At 35.8% G+C, this 18644-nt stretch overlaps 1 protein-coding gene across 26 annotated transcripts in view; it reads left to right on the top strand.

Annotated features, from left to right (window-relative positions):
* PIK3C2G (phosphatidylinositol-4-phosphate 3-kinase catalytic subunit type 2 gamma) overlaps positions 1-18644 on the top strand; it is a 510459-nt gene that overhangs the window by 201735 nt on the left and 290080 nt on the right. The gene's annotated exons all lie outside the window — the stretch shown is intronic.

Below are 18644 nucleotides of genomic sequence, written 5' to 3' on the forward strand. Positions count from 1 at the left end.
GGGTTTGAGTACAAGCATTGTAACATTTTCATAAAAGAGTAGGTTTTAAAACACCTTCTTCATTTCTCTATTCAGGTAGCTTTTAAAACAACTAGAAAAGTCTGTTGTCATGTATGTCAACTGTAAATACTTATTCGATAGAAAACTCACCTTCTCTTAGTGTGCCACAATGACTATTGTCCTGAAAGTCCTTAAAAGCCAACCTTGAAAATATAATACAACTTCAGGAAAGGAACTATTTCTCTGCTGATATTGCATGGTCATTCTAAATAGTAAAGTATTAAAGACTAAAACGTGCAATAAAGTGGATTGCAATTTAGATTTCCCCTTTGCATTTCTACAAGTACCTCAACATTGACAACGGTCTCATGGAAGTAAACATGCACTTCTGTGGAGACACTCATTGTCACTGTCATTAATATTCCACCTTGAATGTGCTTGAAAACATCTTGTGTGTACTTTGGTGAATTTAATGATCTTATCAGCAAATCCATTCTTTTATTGTGCAATGTTAACTGTGAGTGACTGTTAAGACTGATTATTTCCCTTTGTGTCTTTCTAAGTACAACAAATAATAAGTATTTATATGAAATCACAGATGTTTTGCTGCCCTAAGCTCCCAGATATTCCCCTTTTTCCTTGTCTATTTGAACCTATTAACACACTCAGTGACTAGACTGCTACCGTCTCCCAGCATATGGTTTTGACAGTATATCCAAAGAGCAGGGAGAAATACTTGAGCAATGTAATCCTATACAGAATATTCATTAAAATTCATCTTCTGAATGTGCAAGTCACCAAATATACACCTGAACTTTGGCTGATGTCAAACATTAGAAGTGAAGAACAAGAAATATTATCAAATGTATTTATTTAGTATTATCAGTAGGAAATATCATCCCAAAAGCAAGCTTTGAACAGATAGAAATTTGGAAAAGTATAATGCGGAGGGAATTTATAATGGACCTTGACTTAATTACTGTTTCAAATGCGTAAGTCATGCATAATTAGATAGCTCAGTTGTTGACTGCTAGAAATGTTGTGTATATCATTTTACTTTTTTTTCTTGTTAACATGAACTTAGATTTCTAAAATGTTTTCATGGTCATTTATTTCTATTAAAAATTCATTTATCTGGGTTTTATTAAGATAGGAAGGTTGCCACGTATTAGTATAGATTAATTATAGTCATTTATTCCCTAATGGAAATTGAAGGATATGTACATATCAGGAATTTGCTTACTATTTAAGATTAACAGCCTACCTATATTGATGTGATTTACTTTAATAAAAAGAATATTCACCACTGTTCTTCCTAACATCTAAATCATTGAATTTTTAAAATTTTACTTCTATGTAACTTGTCTAAAAAAGTGTCCTTAAATACTGAAAATCTATTCATAAAATTGTTCTGTAGAGGGAACACAGGTAACATGTAATAAGTTAACAATACAATAAATAATAATTTGGACTCTAACAGTTATAGTACTACACTTCATCTGGAGTATCTGACTACCTTTGATTGCAATGATAATAATAATAGCCATTTATCAAGTGCTAATTCTTTGGTGACCTCAAATTGGGTAGACATCTAAGTCTTATAATGTATCAGTGTGACAGATACTGTAATAACCTCTGTTTTACAGACAGAAAGTCTGAGTCTTTGTTCAAGGTCACATAACTAGAGCGAAGCCTGAATTCAAACCCTAGGTTTCACTGCCTGCATAGCCTGGGCTCTTAACTACAAAATAATACTGCAAAAGCTCTTGAGGGAGATACAAGAAATAGCAAATGATTCTTCATGCTGCAACACAGGATGGAAAATCTATGTGGTTTTGTGGGTGTTTGCAGGGATTGCAACAGTCTAATTCAACGCACTGAGAATCACATACGTGCAAAGAATTTGGTTAATTACTGAGAAAACAAACATGAGTTCACTTAATACAATGCCCTATTGTGAGGGCAGTATTAGTATTATTATATACCAACTGCTTATAGATCAGAGAAACAGATTAATGGCAAGAAAATGGAAATGGTGCAAAGAAAGTCAATGATCAACTTGTATTTAAAGGATAAACACTGAGGAGAAATAAGTGCCATGTGGCAAATGTTAAACGCCTTAGAATATATAAAATGCACTCAAATTTTGTTTTTTAAAAATAATGATCAAGAAAAAAGCAGACTAAGAATGTGAACAGCAATGCAATGTACAAGAAATTATTTAAGTTAATAATAATAATAAACATTTAATAATAACAATGAGATGCCCTTTTTATCTATCAAATTGTTAAAATACTTATGATGAAATTCAGGGGAAAAGAGGACAACATCCAAACAGCAGCCAGGAATATACATTGATATAGCAATTGCTGAAGAGAATTCTATAAAAAATGTGTCATCTATAGAAATGTGTCAAAAACAAAATGTCTGTGTTTCAGCAGTTCTGCTTCTATAAATAATTCAAAGGAAATAATCATTATTATGTAAAAAGACTTAGATGATTTCCAATAGTAGCCCAAAAAACTGGAGAAAATACTAAATCTCACATAGTACTCCAAAATAGTAGTAAAATAAGTCATGAACAGAATTTTATTATAATATGGCATAGAATTTATAAATTATTAAAAATGTAGCATGTCGATATAAGAACATGTATCATAGTTTTTAAGGGTAAAAAGATATCTTTTCAAACCACATTTTAACATATTAATTTTTGTTAAAATAAGTATATTTCTACTTGGAAAATAAATGAAATCCTATACAGTAAAATGTTAGAGTAGTTACACCTTGAAAAGGACTACAATACAGATGATATTTATTCCTTATTCCTTTCTCTTTTTAGTTCACAAAACTTCTATGATAAACCTGCCTTTTTTGCTATCAGAAGATTAAAGTAATCAACTATTTCTTTTGGGAAAGATGCATTTAAATGACAATATGAATAATAATGTATGCTTAAAAAGAGTTAGAAAGTAGAGTTAGGAGACCATTACTGAACGTATGAAAGATTGACAGAACATGACCTAAAGTAGCAGCAGTGGGTATTAAATAGGAGATTTTAAACCCTTGGGCTATTAAAACAGTGGAATTAGTGGAACTTGGTGACCAAATACATGAGACTGCATGGGAGAGAGAAGTAGAAGACGACGACCAGGTTCATCTTGAGTTCAATAACAGTGATAGAGATCTCAGAGAAACAGAAGTTTTGGGGGTGAAAAATAATTAATCAAGTTTGATACATGTTGAATATGTGAGCGCCAAGGAGCATCCGATATTAAGAAAGTAGACCAGATTTTAGGAAAACTGGTCTGGATTAGGGAATCATCGACTCTAAGAGAAAATGGAAGTCATCAAAACAGATAGGATCACATAGGGAAAGTGACAAAGAAAAGTACTCTTAGAACTTCAATATTTAAAAGATGGAAGGAAGAAGAGGGGCAGAAAAAGGAAACTGAGAAAAAGCAATTTAAATTTCATGATATCTTGTAAAATATGTCTTTCACAAGAAAGAAGGAGAAAGCATCAAATACCAAGTAAATATAGCATCAAACAATGAAGTTAAATATTAGGTGAAGAATGAAGATCATTGTTAAATTTGGCAATTAGGAAGTAGGTTGGTGACCAAAGTAAGAGTAATTTTAGTAAACTGGAGGAGAAAAAAGCAAGATGGCAATGAGCTAAGGAGAAAGCAAGGTAATATATACAAACATATATGCAGACTACCATCTCAAAAGTTATGTGTTGGTAAAAGCCAAGACAAAGATGAGATTTTAGATGCTGAAGGGAATTGATCTGGGGATTTGGGGAATGTGGATAAGAGAGATTTGAAAATATCCATAAGGTGATGAGAAATAGCTAATGGAGAGGAAAAGATCGAAGGCACAGAACAGATCAATGGTGAGTCAAATTCCATGGGGAGATGAGAGAGTGGGATCAAGGAGGCAGATGGAGAGGTTAGTGATGCAGGCTTGGCGAGCTGAGGAGTTGCAACAAAGATTTCTTGGACTCTCAAGGTCTGGTAGTAGTGCTCTTTTATTCAGAGAATAGCATGAGGACTCTACCCACGGACAGTAAAGAGCTGCAATGAGTTTAGGGTAGAGCTAAATTTATAAGGCATAGGTATGTGAGTTATTTTTTTTACAAGACAAAGGAAAGATCATGTGAAAAATATCATTAAAATGGTTTCAGTGCAGGTGGAGTTTGGTTATTGTGTGGTCATAATAACTTCAGCTACAAATCAGGTTAGGACATCTTATACTTCCCAGAGGATGATATAGATCGGCATGTAGGCCAGAATGCCTTGGGCTTTTCTCTCTGGGGCAGCCTTGATCCTCATCATAAAACCCCCTCTGAACTCACTTGTCTCTGAAATCCTTTGGGGATATGGATGGACGATGGTCAATCTTCTGTAACTACTTCCGGCTGTACAAGGTCTTAGAGCTGTCCCTAAATGGGGCTCTAGGGGTATGGGCAGGAAGTTCAGTGGACTGGAAATTTGTGCCTGTGAAGTCCAAGGCAGACAAGGTATACAGATCCTCTGGAGATGAGAGAATCATCTGGCGAGAAGTGGTCCAGGAGGCAAAACTTTGTTGACATGTGGAAGACAAAAAATGAGAGACAACAGATTATAATAAGAAATACAAGCAATATGATTAACCCAATGAATAAGGCTTTGATAGTAGTCCAGAGACCTGGACCTAACCAGGAATCCAACCAATCGTTTAGGGAAAGGGGAGAGTTGGACATGGGTTTAATTTGGTGACTCATATCAGATAGGAGGCCAGAGATATTTTAATGGAAGTCAGGAATTTAGACACAACATTCGGTTTTTACAATGGCACAAGTGCCCCCCTGTGCTGCTGTCACGACATCCGGTGCCATTAGACTTTGGAGGACTGCCTTACAAATTTGGGATACTTCTAAATAGAGCTGTGAAAGGCTATGTTGTGTATCATTTAATGCCTTTGTGGTAAATTTGTTTAGGGCTTCCATGTGCCAGATGATACTTTCGATTCCTAATTGGGGAAGGAAAATTGAGGCAATGTGATCATACCAGTGGAAGACAGAACATGTCCAGCATTGTTTTATATCGGGTAGGTTAGCAGGAGATATGGTAAATGCAGTTCCACCTTTTATCCAGTCAAAGCCTAGGGTGCATTGTCAAATCCACCCAGGTGGCAGCCAAGGCCATAAGTTGGAGCCACATAAACATTGAGTGCCATTAGGGGCTAATTAACATGTGCTGGGCCTTCTAACCCAGTCAGTACCAAACCAATCAGTACTTTTTTAAGGATGTGATATGAGAACACATATAATGGGGAATTTGTCCCATAGGCCGGGTGTTATTAGGCCACGTATCGCAAGTGTGATTGGTTTGTTCCCAAAATAGAGTGGCCTTTTGACTGAGTTGATGACCACTATTAGGAACTGCCAAATATATTCATCCCAAATTTGATATAGTCCATCTTATGTGTATTGATAGGTTGGGGACATTACCTTAGGAACTCATTGTTTATGATCCCCTTGTGATAAGGTGAATCTAGTTAGTATTTGGGAAGTAGAGTTGAAGGAAAAGGTTTGATTGTGGCCAGCGAGCTCCAGGGTATCAGAGACAGATGGACACAAGGAGACATTATGATTAGTAATAGATGAATCTTGTAAAAGAGAAGAGCTAGAATCTAATATCATGAATCTGTATGATAGCTTCTACTGAAACATAATTTTTCTTTCTAAAAGCATCCTCATTTTTTTATAAAAGATAACGAAATCAAGATTAACTGTTTTGCAAAATAAGTTTAGTTTCAATAATACTTGGTCCAATTATTTACATAAGTGCAGCAAGAATAGCTATTGATCATACAGGCTCTTTTAAATCAGTTTTGCTGGAATTTTTTATGAGGAATCTCAGATTGAACTTTAAAGGCTTCTCAAGGCCAGAAAAGCCAAGCTAAGAAATTGTCATCAGATTTTGCCTACAATACTTACAGATTTGGGTGGGTTCCTCTCTACTCAAGGTCCGCCAAAATATTTTGAGTTTCCAGGCACCTGCCAGATAAATGACCTTCCTTACTTACCAGTAAGATTTCTGGAATCTTTGTAAACAAGGTACCAGGGCAATATTTCCAAGAGGGTTTATTCAAGAAAGTCAACCTTTATTCCTCAAAAGCTGTCTTGTCATTTCTGAGCTGGTATGTTCCTCTGAAACATGACATTCCAGTCCAAGCCTTGGTTATATAACCAATGTTTCCAAATGTGTCCTGTTATAAGGGGAACAGATTCTTATTGAATTTATGTAAATAACTATATTGCCATGAAATAACCAAACTCACTCACTCACTAAGAGTTTCCAAATTCTGGAAGGATAAGGTAGGGAGAAAAGGTAAATGTTTCAGTTCTGCTCACAATAATTTCACCAAATTGCTATAAGTCATAGTTAGCACAAGAGAAAAGAGAAAAAGATTTCCTTAAATCTGAGACAACAAAACAAAACATCAAAAAATCAACAATGTTTCAAACAAAAGTCATAAAAAATTATAATCATCCTCATCAGATCATACAGTCCTGTATAATCAGTTCTTGATCTCAATCTTCTGTTAGCAGATTTATGAGGTCATCATTTTCTCCATTAGAAATCTGTTATTTCTTACCCAGTTCAGTTTTATGCTCTGAAAGTTTATCAGAAACCTGTATTCTAGAATCCTGTGTCACAACCCTTTCCATGAATTTCTCTGAAGATGAAACATACTTGCAAAAGCAAAATGCATCAGAGCAAAACAGCAACTATCTGCAAATGACAAAAGACTCAAAAGGACAATTGACAAAGAAACTCGGCTACTTCTATGACATACAACATTCAAGATAATAACTAGAGTTATGGCTGACAACCAGGACAGATCAGAATTTTAGGAATGTTATATAATTTTAAAACATTTATATCAATAGCATTCACTCACATAATACCACCTAAGAAAGTTTATCATCACTGATTTGACAATGCTTCCCATGTAATTCAAAAGACCAAATAAGCCTAGTTAGTTTAGTATTTTCCTTCTTATAGGAAGAGAGAGCAGATTTCTTTGAGACCTCTCAGGGGCCCTCTGAAAATCCTCAGAGAAATTTTCTTCCTTCTACCACTTCAAAGAAAGCATTCATTCAGGACACGAATACGTTTTTTTGGGTGGGGGGTTTGTCAAAAATATCAAAGTTTTAAAACACTTGTTCAGATAGGAAACAACATTCAGTTATCTATTCAAAGTGACAATAGAAACAGTCAAAAAATCTTAAGAGAGACCTCAGTTCTGAACACAGAAAATTATTTTAACAAAACATAGTTTTTCTGTCTTTTAGGTGGACTTACGTAAATGTAAAGAAAGTCCTTTTATAACGTCTTTATAGAAATCAGATCAAAAATTCAATAAAATTATCCTTTTGAGAGAGAAAAACAAATTTTAATTTTTTCATAAGCTTATTTTTGACATTAAAACTCATTTACTCAATCAGATTTACTTTAATCTTAGCCAAGTTGACCAGGCATAAAACTCTCTTCAGAATTTCTCCTTCACAAACCTTCTACAACTTTCTTTTTACCTTCAGTTTGTCCCATGCTTTCTTTCTTCCCTTCTAGCACTTTAGGATAAATTTATCTTTCTTAAATCAACAAAGAAAAATACTTCCATTCTTTATACCTTCTTTACTGAAAACATACATTTTACTTTCCTTGTATACAGAAATATTTGCCTTATGTTTAGTAACTTTATTTACACATTAGTTAGAATTTTTAACACTTAACAGACCCTAGTAAAAAGTAAAAAGGTAAGCAATTATGAAGTCTTTTATATCAACATTCTAAACACTTTAAAATTCCCAGATACATGCTAGTTAATAGTAATAAAACACAAGGCATGTTTACTAATATACCCAAACAAGTTTTAGTTTCTCTATAATAAGCCAAAAGTAGATAAACTTAGACATGTTTAGCATGTTTCAGTGACCTAGATACTCAGTGAATTTTTATCATTTAATTTCCCTAACTAAATTTCAAAGTTTCAAGTTACTGGAAAGATTTTAGAAGTTATTTAAATATATTTGGCCTAACACATAATTATTTTACAAAGTTCACGCAATACTTTTATCTTTTTCACGTCTATTTAGTTTAATCATTCCCAGTAATTATTAAGATTGCCTACAAAACTTCCTGAGGCATTAGACAAAATCAGCTATCATTCTGAGCTATTATTTTGCTGACAAGTTTGTAACAGACAACATGAGTTTATTTGACTAGTAAACCCAGGCTGCATGCCTGCATCATATCCAAATACTGACAACTCTAAGGACACATCCATTTTAATCAAACCAACAATCCTAAATAACTTTTCAGTTACCAAAGATTACTTCACATCTCATTAACTTGAAAGATATTGGGTTAATTTCTATTACATTTAGAATTTATGTAAGAATTTACTTTAAGCCAAGAAACAGAGCTCTTAATTTTGGCCATATCATCCCAAGGTAAAATACCACACATACATAACATACATATAGACACACATACACAGAATATCCAAAGCTATTGTTTTAAAATTACTGCCATCAATCAGGTACAGTAATATAAAGCACATCAATTATGAATCCAAATTTTGTTTTGAGCCTTTTTGCTAATATTTGTGGAGAAGACACTCAAGATGCTAGATTTTTGGCGAGGGTGTTCTTATGGCCATTTTTTGTCCTTTTTCCCATTTTTTCCTTCTGTCTTAGGAATTAGTGATGGGCTACATAGTCCCTAGAGGATTTGCAAGCTTTTTGAGTTAAGGGAAGTGGGTTGAACCTAAACTGCCTCTAGAGCTGCGTTTCTAGTCTTAAAAGGACTTTTCAAGGAAATTGCTCTTGATTTCTCAGAAACTGGGTTGTAAATCAAATGACACTATAGGTTGATATATCGGTCCAAATATATCATAGAGGCACAGAGAAACCCCTCAAGTTTTCTCTAAGATGGAGTTTCTGGGGCATAACTCATCCAATTGAAAGTGTTTCCAATTACTTAAAATGCATCCAAGATGTGAGTTTCCAGGGATGCGTGAGGAAGTCCCCATGGCAGTAAAGCTGGTGTCCAACTAACAGTGGCTAGAGAAAGGGTGCAGAGCCTGAGGGCAGGCGACAACATAATTATAAGATTTAGTCAAGTCCCACCCAGCCTGGGCACTTCGTCCCTGAGCCGGCACAAGGAGAACCAGGGAAGCAGGAGGCAAAAGCCTAGAGCTGGCTTGGGGCTGGGGTTCCCAGCACCATGGTTGAGAGTTAAGTCCCTGGCAAAAAGGGTTTCAAGCTTTCAATTTTACAGAACGTCCAGGTTCTGCTCAGGTCCGACCTGAACTTAATCTCAACTTGGTGACAACAGAGGGGGTGATGAATGAAACAAAGGAAAAGGGGGTCAGGTCTCACCCTGATAGCCTCTTCCCAAGGGTTATCAAGATAAGGGCCACACAAATAACAATTTCCATGCCAGGGCACACAATCCCAGCAAGACAGTTTACAGAATAAATTATAGGTCTCCTATCCTCATAACCAACTCAGGAGGTGCCTAAAATACTCATGAGTCAACTTCCAAGAGAAGGCACCATACTTGGGGCCAGTGGGGTGATCAGGCCCAGAAACCACAGGATCTCCCAGCGTTGGAGCCTTGATTCCTTAAAGATCTTTGTTTCTCAGTTGGAAAGCTCAAAAGGAGCCCAAAATGGCCACTGTAACTTTAAAATATGCTGGGTTATCTTGCCAGCCTTTTACACTTATCTCCATTTTTAGGGAGCCTTTCCCAAGGTGCTGCAACAAACAAGGTAATTTCTAAAAATAGTTTGTTGCCATCACTGAGAAACTCAGTCCCCAAACAGCCAATTTTAAGCTATTTACCAACACAGACACACAGGAAACCCAGACATAAGTGAACTAGTCCCAGAATTAGGGTATAAAGTCCTACAACTGTTCCCAGTCAGAGTGCATGCCCAGACAGTCCTATTGGACCCCAAATGAGGGGGGAAGCTAGACACGTGCAACAAACCACTCTTAGTTTAGGATCTTCATTTAGGGCCATGAATGATTAAATACAAGGGATTCAGACCATTTTCCCAGGCAACAGCAAAATTAGTCTAGTCGAAAAATAGTATTAAAATTTAAGATGCAATTCATGGGCCATTTTCCTCATTCAGAGTGTATTGAGGCCAAAGACTATTACAGTAAGAAATGTCTCCTTTTATTTAGATCTTGTAGACCAAATTTTGCCGTGTTATTTAAAAGGCAAACCCAAAGGTGTGTCCTTAAGAATGGAATTAGAAGCTCCTATGGTCCTAGGAAGCAAAAAGGCAAAAGAAGAGAGATGAAAGAGAAGGGCCCATTACCTTGAAATTCTACCCTGAACCTACGGCAGCATCCTACCCATGGTTCTGCCTCTGGGGTTCCTATAGCAAGGGGTGATGGGGCCATCCCCCTGCATTGCATCGCTTGTATATCTTCCCTATTATATCTGGCAGTAATAGGTACCTGGTGAATGGTCCCAGAGATAAAATAAGAATAGACAAAAACACTGAAGAATTTTCCGCTGGTCTGGGCCACATTCTACCGAATTGCATCCTGGAGCCATTCCCCCAAGAAAGGGTTCCTGTACTCAACAAAAGGTTAGACTTTGGTACTTTCCTTGAACCAGAGTCCTGATTGTGACCTTCCTGTGGTTTAGAGTGTGGTCAGGAGCCATAGGGTGGGATCCTAATCCAGCCTTAGGAAAAGAAGCCTGCCATGGGAGTCTTGGAGATTGGCGACCATCCTAATGACTTAAATGGTTGACCTGTGCCCATGTAAAATTTATATATTAGAGATAATATTAGGAAGGAAAGGATTAATTCATTCTTTATCACCTCAGGCTTAAGGTACTGATTCTCTTCCTACTGAATGCCATGGTTTGCCCCATAGAGTAGCCATGGCCAGCAAACGTGGATTCATACAGCTGTCTGAGAAGGTTCCTGATGGAGAAGTGAATTTAGATCCATCCTTGAAAAAGAGGAAGGCACAAGGAAGAAAAGTGCACTTAGCAGAACTTAAGCTCACAAGCCAGCAAAGCAACATCCCCATACGGGCCTTCAGAAGAAACGATGTGGGCTTGGTGAGCTGAGGAGTTGAAAGAAACATTTCTGATCTGATAGCAGTGCTCTTTTAGAGAATAGCATGGGGACAGGACCCATGGGCAGTGAAGAGCTGCAATGGGTTGAAGGTAGAGCTAAATTTATGAGGCATAGGTATGTGAGTTATTTTTTTACAAGACAAAGGAACGATCATGTAGAAAATTTGTTAAAATGGTATCAGTGCAGATGGGGTCTGGTTATCATGTGGTCATATTAACTTTAGATACAGAACAGGTCAGTATGTCCTATATTTCCTGGAGGATGGTATAGATTGGCATGTAGGCCAGGACGCCTTGGGCTTCTCTCCTTGGAGCAGCCTTGATCCTCTTCAGTTAGTAGTACTCTGAAGGAAGAATTTTGCTTCCCAATGAGAAAGGCGGGCAAGAGTTACAATGAGTATGATTTAAAAAAATGTTTTAATAACAAAAAAGATTACTATGCTTTTGGAAAACTGGAGCACTGATAAAACCAGGGATGCTTAAGGAAGTGGCATCAAGATGAGAAAAATAATAATAACACTAAAAACTGCAACAATAAAATCTTCTTCACTTATTAAAAGCCTCTTATGGGCTACAATTTTCAGATGTAGTACCATTCATTCTGATAAGTAAAGCATGATTATTCCCATTTTACAGATAGGAAAGTTGAGATTAAGAGTAATTAAATGACTGCCTAAAGATTACAAAATTTGGAAGCAACAAAGTCAGGACAGCACAGGTTTATCTGGCTGGGAAGCCCATACGGTCTTTCCAGTCTAAAACAAATCCTCCTTTCTGATGAAGGGCCACTTGAAAATAAAAATTACAGGGATAATATTTCATTAGGGATAATGTCCACGTATTTGTGCAAGAAACATAGGTTTATAATTCAATATACAGCATTTAGGTCAAACACAAGAAAAGGAAAACATAATTTACAGAACACATTTTCTGACATATTTAAATTTTTTTTAACTTTAATCAGGAAATGTTTAGAAATGATTTGACTAAAATAAAGGTAAATTATAATCACTAAAGGTGGTCATTTCCAAATTTCTGATTAGATAAAAGTTAATTTTCTTCTTGGAATTTTGAGACTATTTAAGCAAATAAGCAATGTCAAAACAAATCTTGCCCACTATTGGTAGTGCTACTCTATATCACTTTTGCTTTGGCAAAATGAGTTAGCCTCCTTTAACTTCCATTTCTTTACCTTTTAGGAATTAAATTTTTATGTATTTTTCTCCTTTCAAATGAACTGTAGGATTACATTTTAGTAACCTTTAATTCCAAATGTAAAAATTTTATTAAGTGTTTACTAGTCTTTTCATGATGTATGGGTTGCTTTGAGTTCCTGTGAAGTGTAGGTCTAAATAAATTAAGAATATTATATGGTTGTGTCAATCTACAAAAACGTAAACCAGTTTAAGTGGCAAAGTGTTTATTTGGGATCAAAGGATTGCAATTAGGGGAGCACAGATTCAGGTGGAAACCCAAATATTGTCCCGCTAGGGAGTAAAGTGAGTGGCTTTTAAAGGCAAAGAAGGGAAATTGTGTTACAAAGAATTTTACTTGGAGTTGGAGGCAGAGAGCTAGTCTTGGCTAAACGTTGATTGATTCCATATTCAGAAATTCCACAATCCTCAGTCTTTGTGATCAGGATGTCCATTTTCCTGCTGACTTCTCAAACAATTCCTTGTAAAATAGTTGCCATTTTGGTCCAATCCTAAGGCTTGGTCCAGTCCCAGTTCAAGACAGCAACGCAATTTCTCTGGAAAAGCAGCTCAGACTCCATTTTAAAATGGCTCCCCTATAGTCAATTTTGATAGTTATTGAAATATAATGAACTAAGCATTGAGGAACTAAGAAAAGTATTTCTCCTCTCCTCACAAAAAACTATTACTTTTGTAGAATGATGTAAGATGTTTTTCATTTCAAGCTCTCCTTGTGTTATCAGGACTATGCTTCTTAATCTGTTCTGCTTTATGAAGATAAATTATATTTAGTTTCTAATTTGCAGTTTCTTATCTACTTTGGATTAGATAAGGGAAAATCCTTAAAATTTAAACTCCTTGGTTTCTTCCAGATGGTATTGTATGGACAGAGAAATTTCCCCTTCTTCCCTTCTAGGTTCTTTGGCTGGTCTAATAATTAAATTGATCTAAGACAGACTAACAGGAGAAAAACAAACTTTAATAACATGTATACTTCCCATATACCTGGGAGAGACCCAGGAAAACAGAGTAACCCTCCAAAATGGCTAAAGTCCTCACCTTAAATACAATCTCCAGCTAAAGACAAAAGATGATGTTAGGGATGGGGAGAGTCAGTTATGGAAGGTTACCAGGAAAAGCACAGCAAACGAGGATAAGGTTGTTATGCAGATTTAAGTCACCTTCTCTACTGATAAGAGATTCTAGAAATTTAGAGTCATCCTTCTCTTACATATACAGAAAGGGAGACACTCTTACAAGTGGAGATTTCCCTTATAAATGTGTTTCTTATAACAGAGTCTTTCTTACTCAGTCTCCAGAGCTTCTCCTGTAACTGCAGTTTCTTAAAAATAACCAGTTTAATATAATCCTATTTCAGGGAAGCATATCATGAGGTGACAAATTCTGCTTCCCTTAGCCCCTCCTTTGAAACTTCAAGTGAGAACTTTCACAGTCCAGAAGCTAAGTTAATAGATTGTTCCATATCTCATTGAACCAGTCACTCAGTACTGAGAATAGGTCACTTCAGTTAAACAGTTGTGTCTCATTTGGGGAGGCATTGATGTACTGGGTTCCCAATGTCCCAAAGTCTCATTTGAGGAGGCATTGATGTACTCAGCTCCCATATTGTGCAAGAAATCAAGTATTTAATAATGCAGCTCTGTGGAAACAAGAGAAAGACAAAGGCTAATGGTCAGAGCAAATTATAAACCCAATGTCTAAGTCCTGAGAGCTGACAGTTGAAAAGATTTCTAGATGTCAGGCTTGAAACATCTTCAGATAGAGTGAGGGCAGGCAGTGACAATCTGACAGATTTTCCTGGCTTGCAGTTTGAATATCTCTGATGATGTCATTTGGTGTACGAGTAAACTTTCTGGCTGGCTCATCCAGCAACAGGCATGAAGAAGATGCTCTAAACATAAGCAATTGTGGTGATTTCTCTGAAGTTTATATCAAGTTGTCTAGTTTCACTTTGCAGGGCTTCAGGACAAAGGGCAGTTTTAGTTCTCAATAACTCCAAATCAAAAGGATGGGAGAAAATTGGAAACATTAGTTTGGAGCGTCATAGCCAGATATTGGGAGAAACCAGAAAAATCCAGGATCCAGTCCAGTTTATAGACAGAAAACAAAACCTCAAAGACAAAAAAATAGCACTAGAATTTAATATCCACAAAGGTGTGCTACTGAAACATAATTTTTCTCTCTAAAATCATCCTCATTTCTACTAAAGATAGTCAAATTCAGACAAATTTGTTTGCAAAATGTCTAGTTTCAATAAACTTGCCCTGATTATTTCCGTAAGTGCAGCAAGAATAGCAATTGAGCACATAGGCTCTCTTTTTCTGTGAGGTACATTGTTGCTGAGCTAACAATCATGCCAGTCTTCCTCCATTTTTTGTATGTGGGATGCCACCATAGCATGGCTTGATGAGTGGCGTGTAGGTCTGCGCCCAGGATCCAAACCCACAAACTCCAGGCCACCAAAGTGGAGCACATGAACTTAAAAATTATGCAACCAGGCCAGCCCCCATATAGGCTATTTTAAATGTGATTAACTGGAACTTTTCATAACAAATTTCAGATTGAACTTTTAAAAGACTGAACTTTTCATAAGAAATCTCAGATTGAACTTTTAAAAGATTCTCAAGGCTAGGAAGCCAAGCCAAGCCAAGCCAAGGACTTATCATCAAACTTTGCTGGCGATACCAGTAGAGCTCGGTGAATTCCCCTTTTCTTGAGTTCCCCCAAATATCCTGAGGTTCCTGCACATGCCAGGAAGTCATCTTCCTTACTCACCTGATTAGGCTGTGTGGGGTATCAGAATTTGCCACTCCAAAATGTGTCTCTTTGGCTTATTTTTAAGAACAGAAGACTCAGAAAGAAACTTTGACCTTCTCCCTAATTGGCTAAAAGAATTTAAGATAGAAGCCCTGTTCCAGGAAGGAGCTAATACTATAAGATAACTATAGTATAATATAAACTAGGCGTGATAGACAGGGAGGAACCTAACAAGGCCCATTTGATCAAAGTCATCTCCATGTCACACTGTTTTTGCAAGGACTGGCAAACATTTGTTTATAAATATTTGCTTTTCCATCTCCATGTGAATTGCCTTCCTCCCCTTTGAACTCCCAAAACACTAATCCCAACATGCTCCTTTCTTTAGCTAAAGACAGTATTTAAGGTGGTGGCTTTGCTATTTTGGCAAGTTAGTTTCTTGGGTTTCTCCCATGTATGCATGTTATTAAGCTTTGTTTGATTTTCTCTTTTATCCTGTCTCATGGTGGTTTAATCCTGAGAGCAGCCAGAAGACCCTAGAGGGTAAAGGAATACATCTTCCTCCCCTACACCTGGTTAGGCTGTCAGGAACCCTATAAGTAAGGTACCAAGCCGCTTTTCCAAGGGGCTTTATTGGCTCCATAAAGTCAACCTTAGTTACTTAAAGCTGTTTGGCATTCTATGCACATTCTTGAATCTGACATTCCAGTCAAAGCCTTGATGATATAACCAGTTTCCAACTGTGTACTGTTACAAGAAGAACAGGTTCTTATTAAACTTATGTAAATAATTATATTGTCATGAAAATAGGAATACTCATTCACTAAGAGTTTTCCAAATTCCAGAGGGATCAGGTAGGGAGAAAAATTGTTTCATCCTTGTTCAAAAACATACGCTTTATAAAATTGCTGTATGTCATAGTTACCTTAAGAGAAAAAGTTTCCTTAAATCTGGAAAAACAAAACATTAAAGAACCAGTAATGTTTCAAATAAAAAGTCATAAAAATTATAATCATCCTCCTCAGTTCATTGAGTCCCATATTATTAATTCTTGTCCTGCTTCATTCATGTTTTTCCCTTAGTTCTGGACATTCTTACCAAGTTCAGTTTTATGATCTTAAAGTTAAAAAAAACGTGTGCTTGCATGAGTCTTTTCCATGAATCTCCTTGAAGATGAAGCACTTTTTTGGGAACACTTTCGCAAAATCATCTGAGTATAAACAATAACTGTAAATGACAAAAGAATTAAAAATGGCCATGGTTAAACATCTGATGAGAGTTCGTTATAATGCAAGTAACAAAAAAACCTGGTTATTTCTGTAACACACAACACTTCATGATAATATCTAGAATTATAAGTGATAACATACCTGGACACAACAGATTTCTAAGAGTTTCATACAACTTCTGGAACCCCTTATAATAACGTATATCCATACAAACATAGTCTCAAAAGATTAGCATCACTTATTTGACAATGCTTTCCACATAATTTGACATGTCAAATAAGGCTAATTAGTTTAAGATCTCCTTTATTTTTAATAAGGAGAGAGAACCAATCTTTTGAGAAGTTCCAGGGGCCCACTAGAAAATTCCATAGTTATATTGAGGTCAAAAAGACAAGATTTATAATTTGATTTGGGGAAGTTTGTCAAAAATATCAAGAGGTTTGGACACTTGACTAAATAGGATCACAGATTATTATGAAAAAATATTTAATTACCTATTTGACTAAAGTGACAATAAAAGATTTCAAAGACAAATACAGAAGGTTACATAGTTAGCAAAACCAATCAAAGACTTGATAAAATTACTTTGATAAAACAGAAAATCTTTGCTTTCAAGGCAAATTACTTAAAAGGTAAAGAAAGCCTTTTCACAATCTCTCAAGGGCAGACCAATAGTCCAAGAAAACTTTGTCTTTTTAGTAAAGAAAGAAAATTAAGTTTTAGTTTTACACTACTGATTTTAAAGCTTAATTTTACAACCATCATAATAAATGTATTCAATTTTAACCAACTGGATTATACAAGATAAAATTCTCTCTCTCTCTTTCCTTTTTCCCAATTTTCTATTTAATTTGTCCTTTACTCTCCTCTTTCTTATTCTGAAATAACCAGCTTTATTTTGGGGCAAATTCATTTTCTTTTCCCTTAACAAAATGTATCTTCACACCTCATGTCTTTTCTAACCAAAAAAAAAAAAAAAATCCTGCTTTCCTTGTATACAGAGTTGTTTTATTATTTCTAGTAATTTTAATCACATATATGAATTAGAATTTTAACCCTTAGAAATTTTAATTTCTAGTGAAAACTAAGAAGTAAGCAATTGTGAACTTTCCATTACACCTGCATTCAGCAGATTGGAAGATTTATGAATACATTTCATAATTTCCAGAAGCAACCACCTTTTTTATAGTCCACTCTTTTAAGGGGGCACAAGATACATTTACAAACAGCCCCAAATATCTTTAGTTCCTCTGTAATAGGAAGACAAAAGTCAGTAAACCAACGTTCAGTAATTAATATTTCATTGTTTTATCTTATTTAGAAATGATCTATATATTCAACAAATTTCCATTATTTAACTTAACTTAGCAAAACTCTAAATTTTTAAGTTACCAAAAAGATTTTTGAAGCTATTTTTCAGTACATGAAGGGGTTCAGAACAGACCTCCCCAAGATGTGCTGCTTTGACATGTGAAATATTTTGAGGTAAAGGCAATGAAGACCCTGAGCACTCAAGAGAAACTTTTATCTCTTCCTTAAAGAATTAAATTGAGGGCCTTGCCCATAATAAGAGTTATTATCATAAATAATTTTTTAAAACCTATCTGTATGGCAGGACAAAACTTCAAGTGTGAACATCTGCTCTTCTTATCATCCCATGAATTACGCTCCTCCTCTCTGACACCTCAGGACCCTACCCCATTCCTTAGCTCAAGATGGCATTTATACCTCATTTTACCTTTTTGTCTCTGAACTTCTCATGTATGTCAGCTCTCTGACTGTCTCATATATGTGGGGTTCCCATACATATGCAATTAAATTTGATTTTCTCCTAGTAATCTGTCTCAATTTGATTCCTAGGTCAGAGAGAAGAATCTATAAGGGTAGAGGAAAATTTCTTCTTCCCAAACACACACGTACCTTAACACATAATTATTGCACAGTAAAGAAGGGCAAGGTTGTTATGCAGATGTAAGTCCTCGCCTTCTCTGTTGATCATAGTTTCTAGAGATTTAGAGTCATCCTTCTCCTCCAAGTACAGAGAGGGAGACACTCTACAAATGGAAATTTCCCTTATAAATGTAAATGTCCCCTACAAAAGGGTGAATTTTAGTTTTCAGAGCTGCTCCTGTGTCTGCAGTTTCTTAAAAATAACCAGTTTAAAATAATCCTATGCCAAAGAGGAATATTTTGGGTGACAAATTCTGCTCCTTTTTAGTATATTTATCTGTTAAAAGAGTCACAATAAGTAATTACTTGATGAAGGAACCAAGTTTTAAG

Source organism: Equus caballus, chromosome 6 (assembly GCF_041296265.1).
Source record: "Equus caballus isolate H_3958 breed thoroughbred chromosome 6, TB-T2T, whole genome shotgun sequence".
Classification (NCBI taxonomy): Eukaryota; Metazoa; Chordata; class Mammalia; order Perissodactyla; family Equidae; genus Equus; species Equus caballus.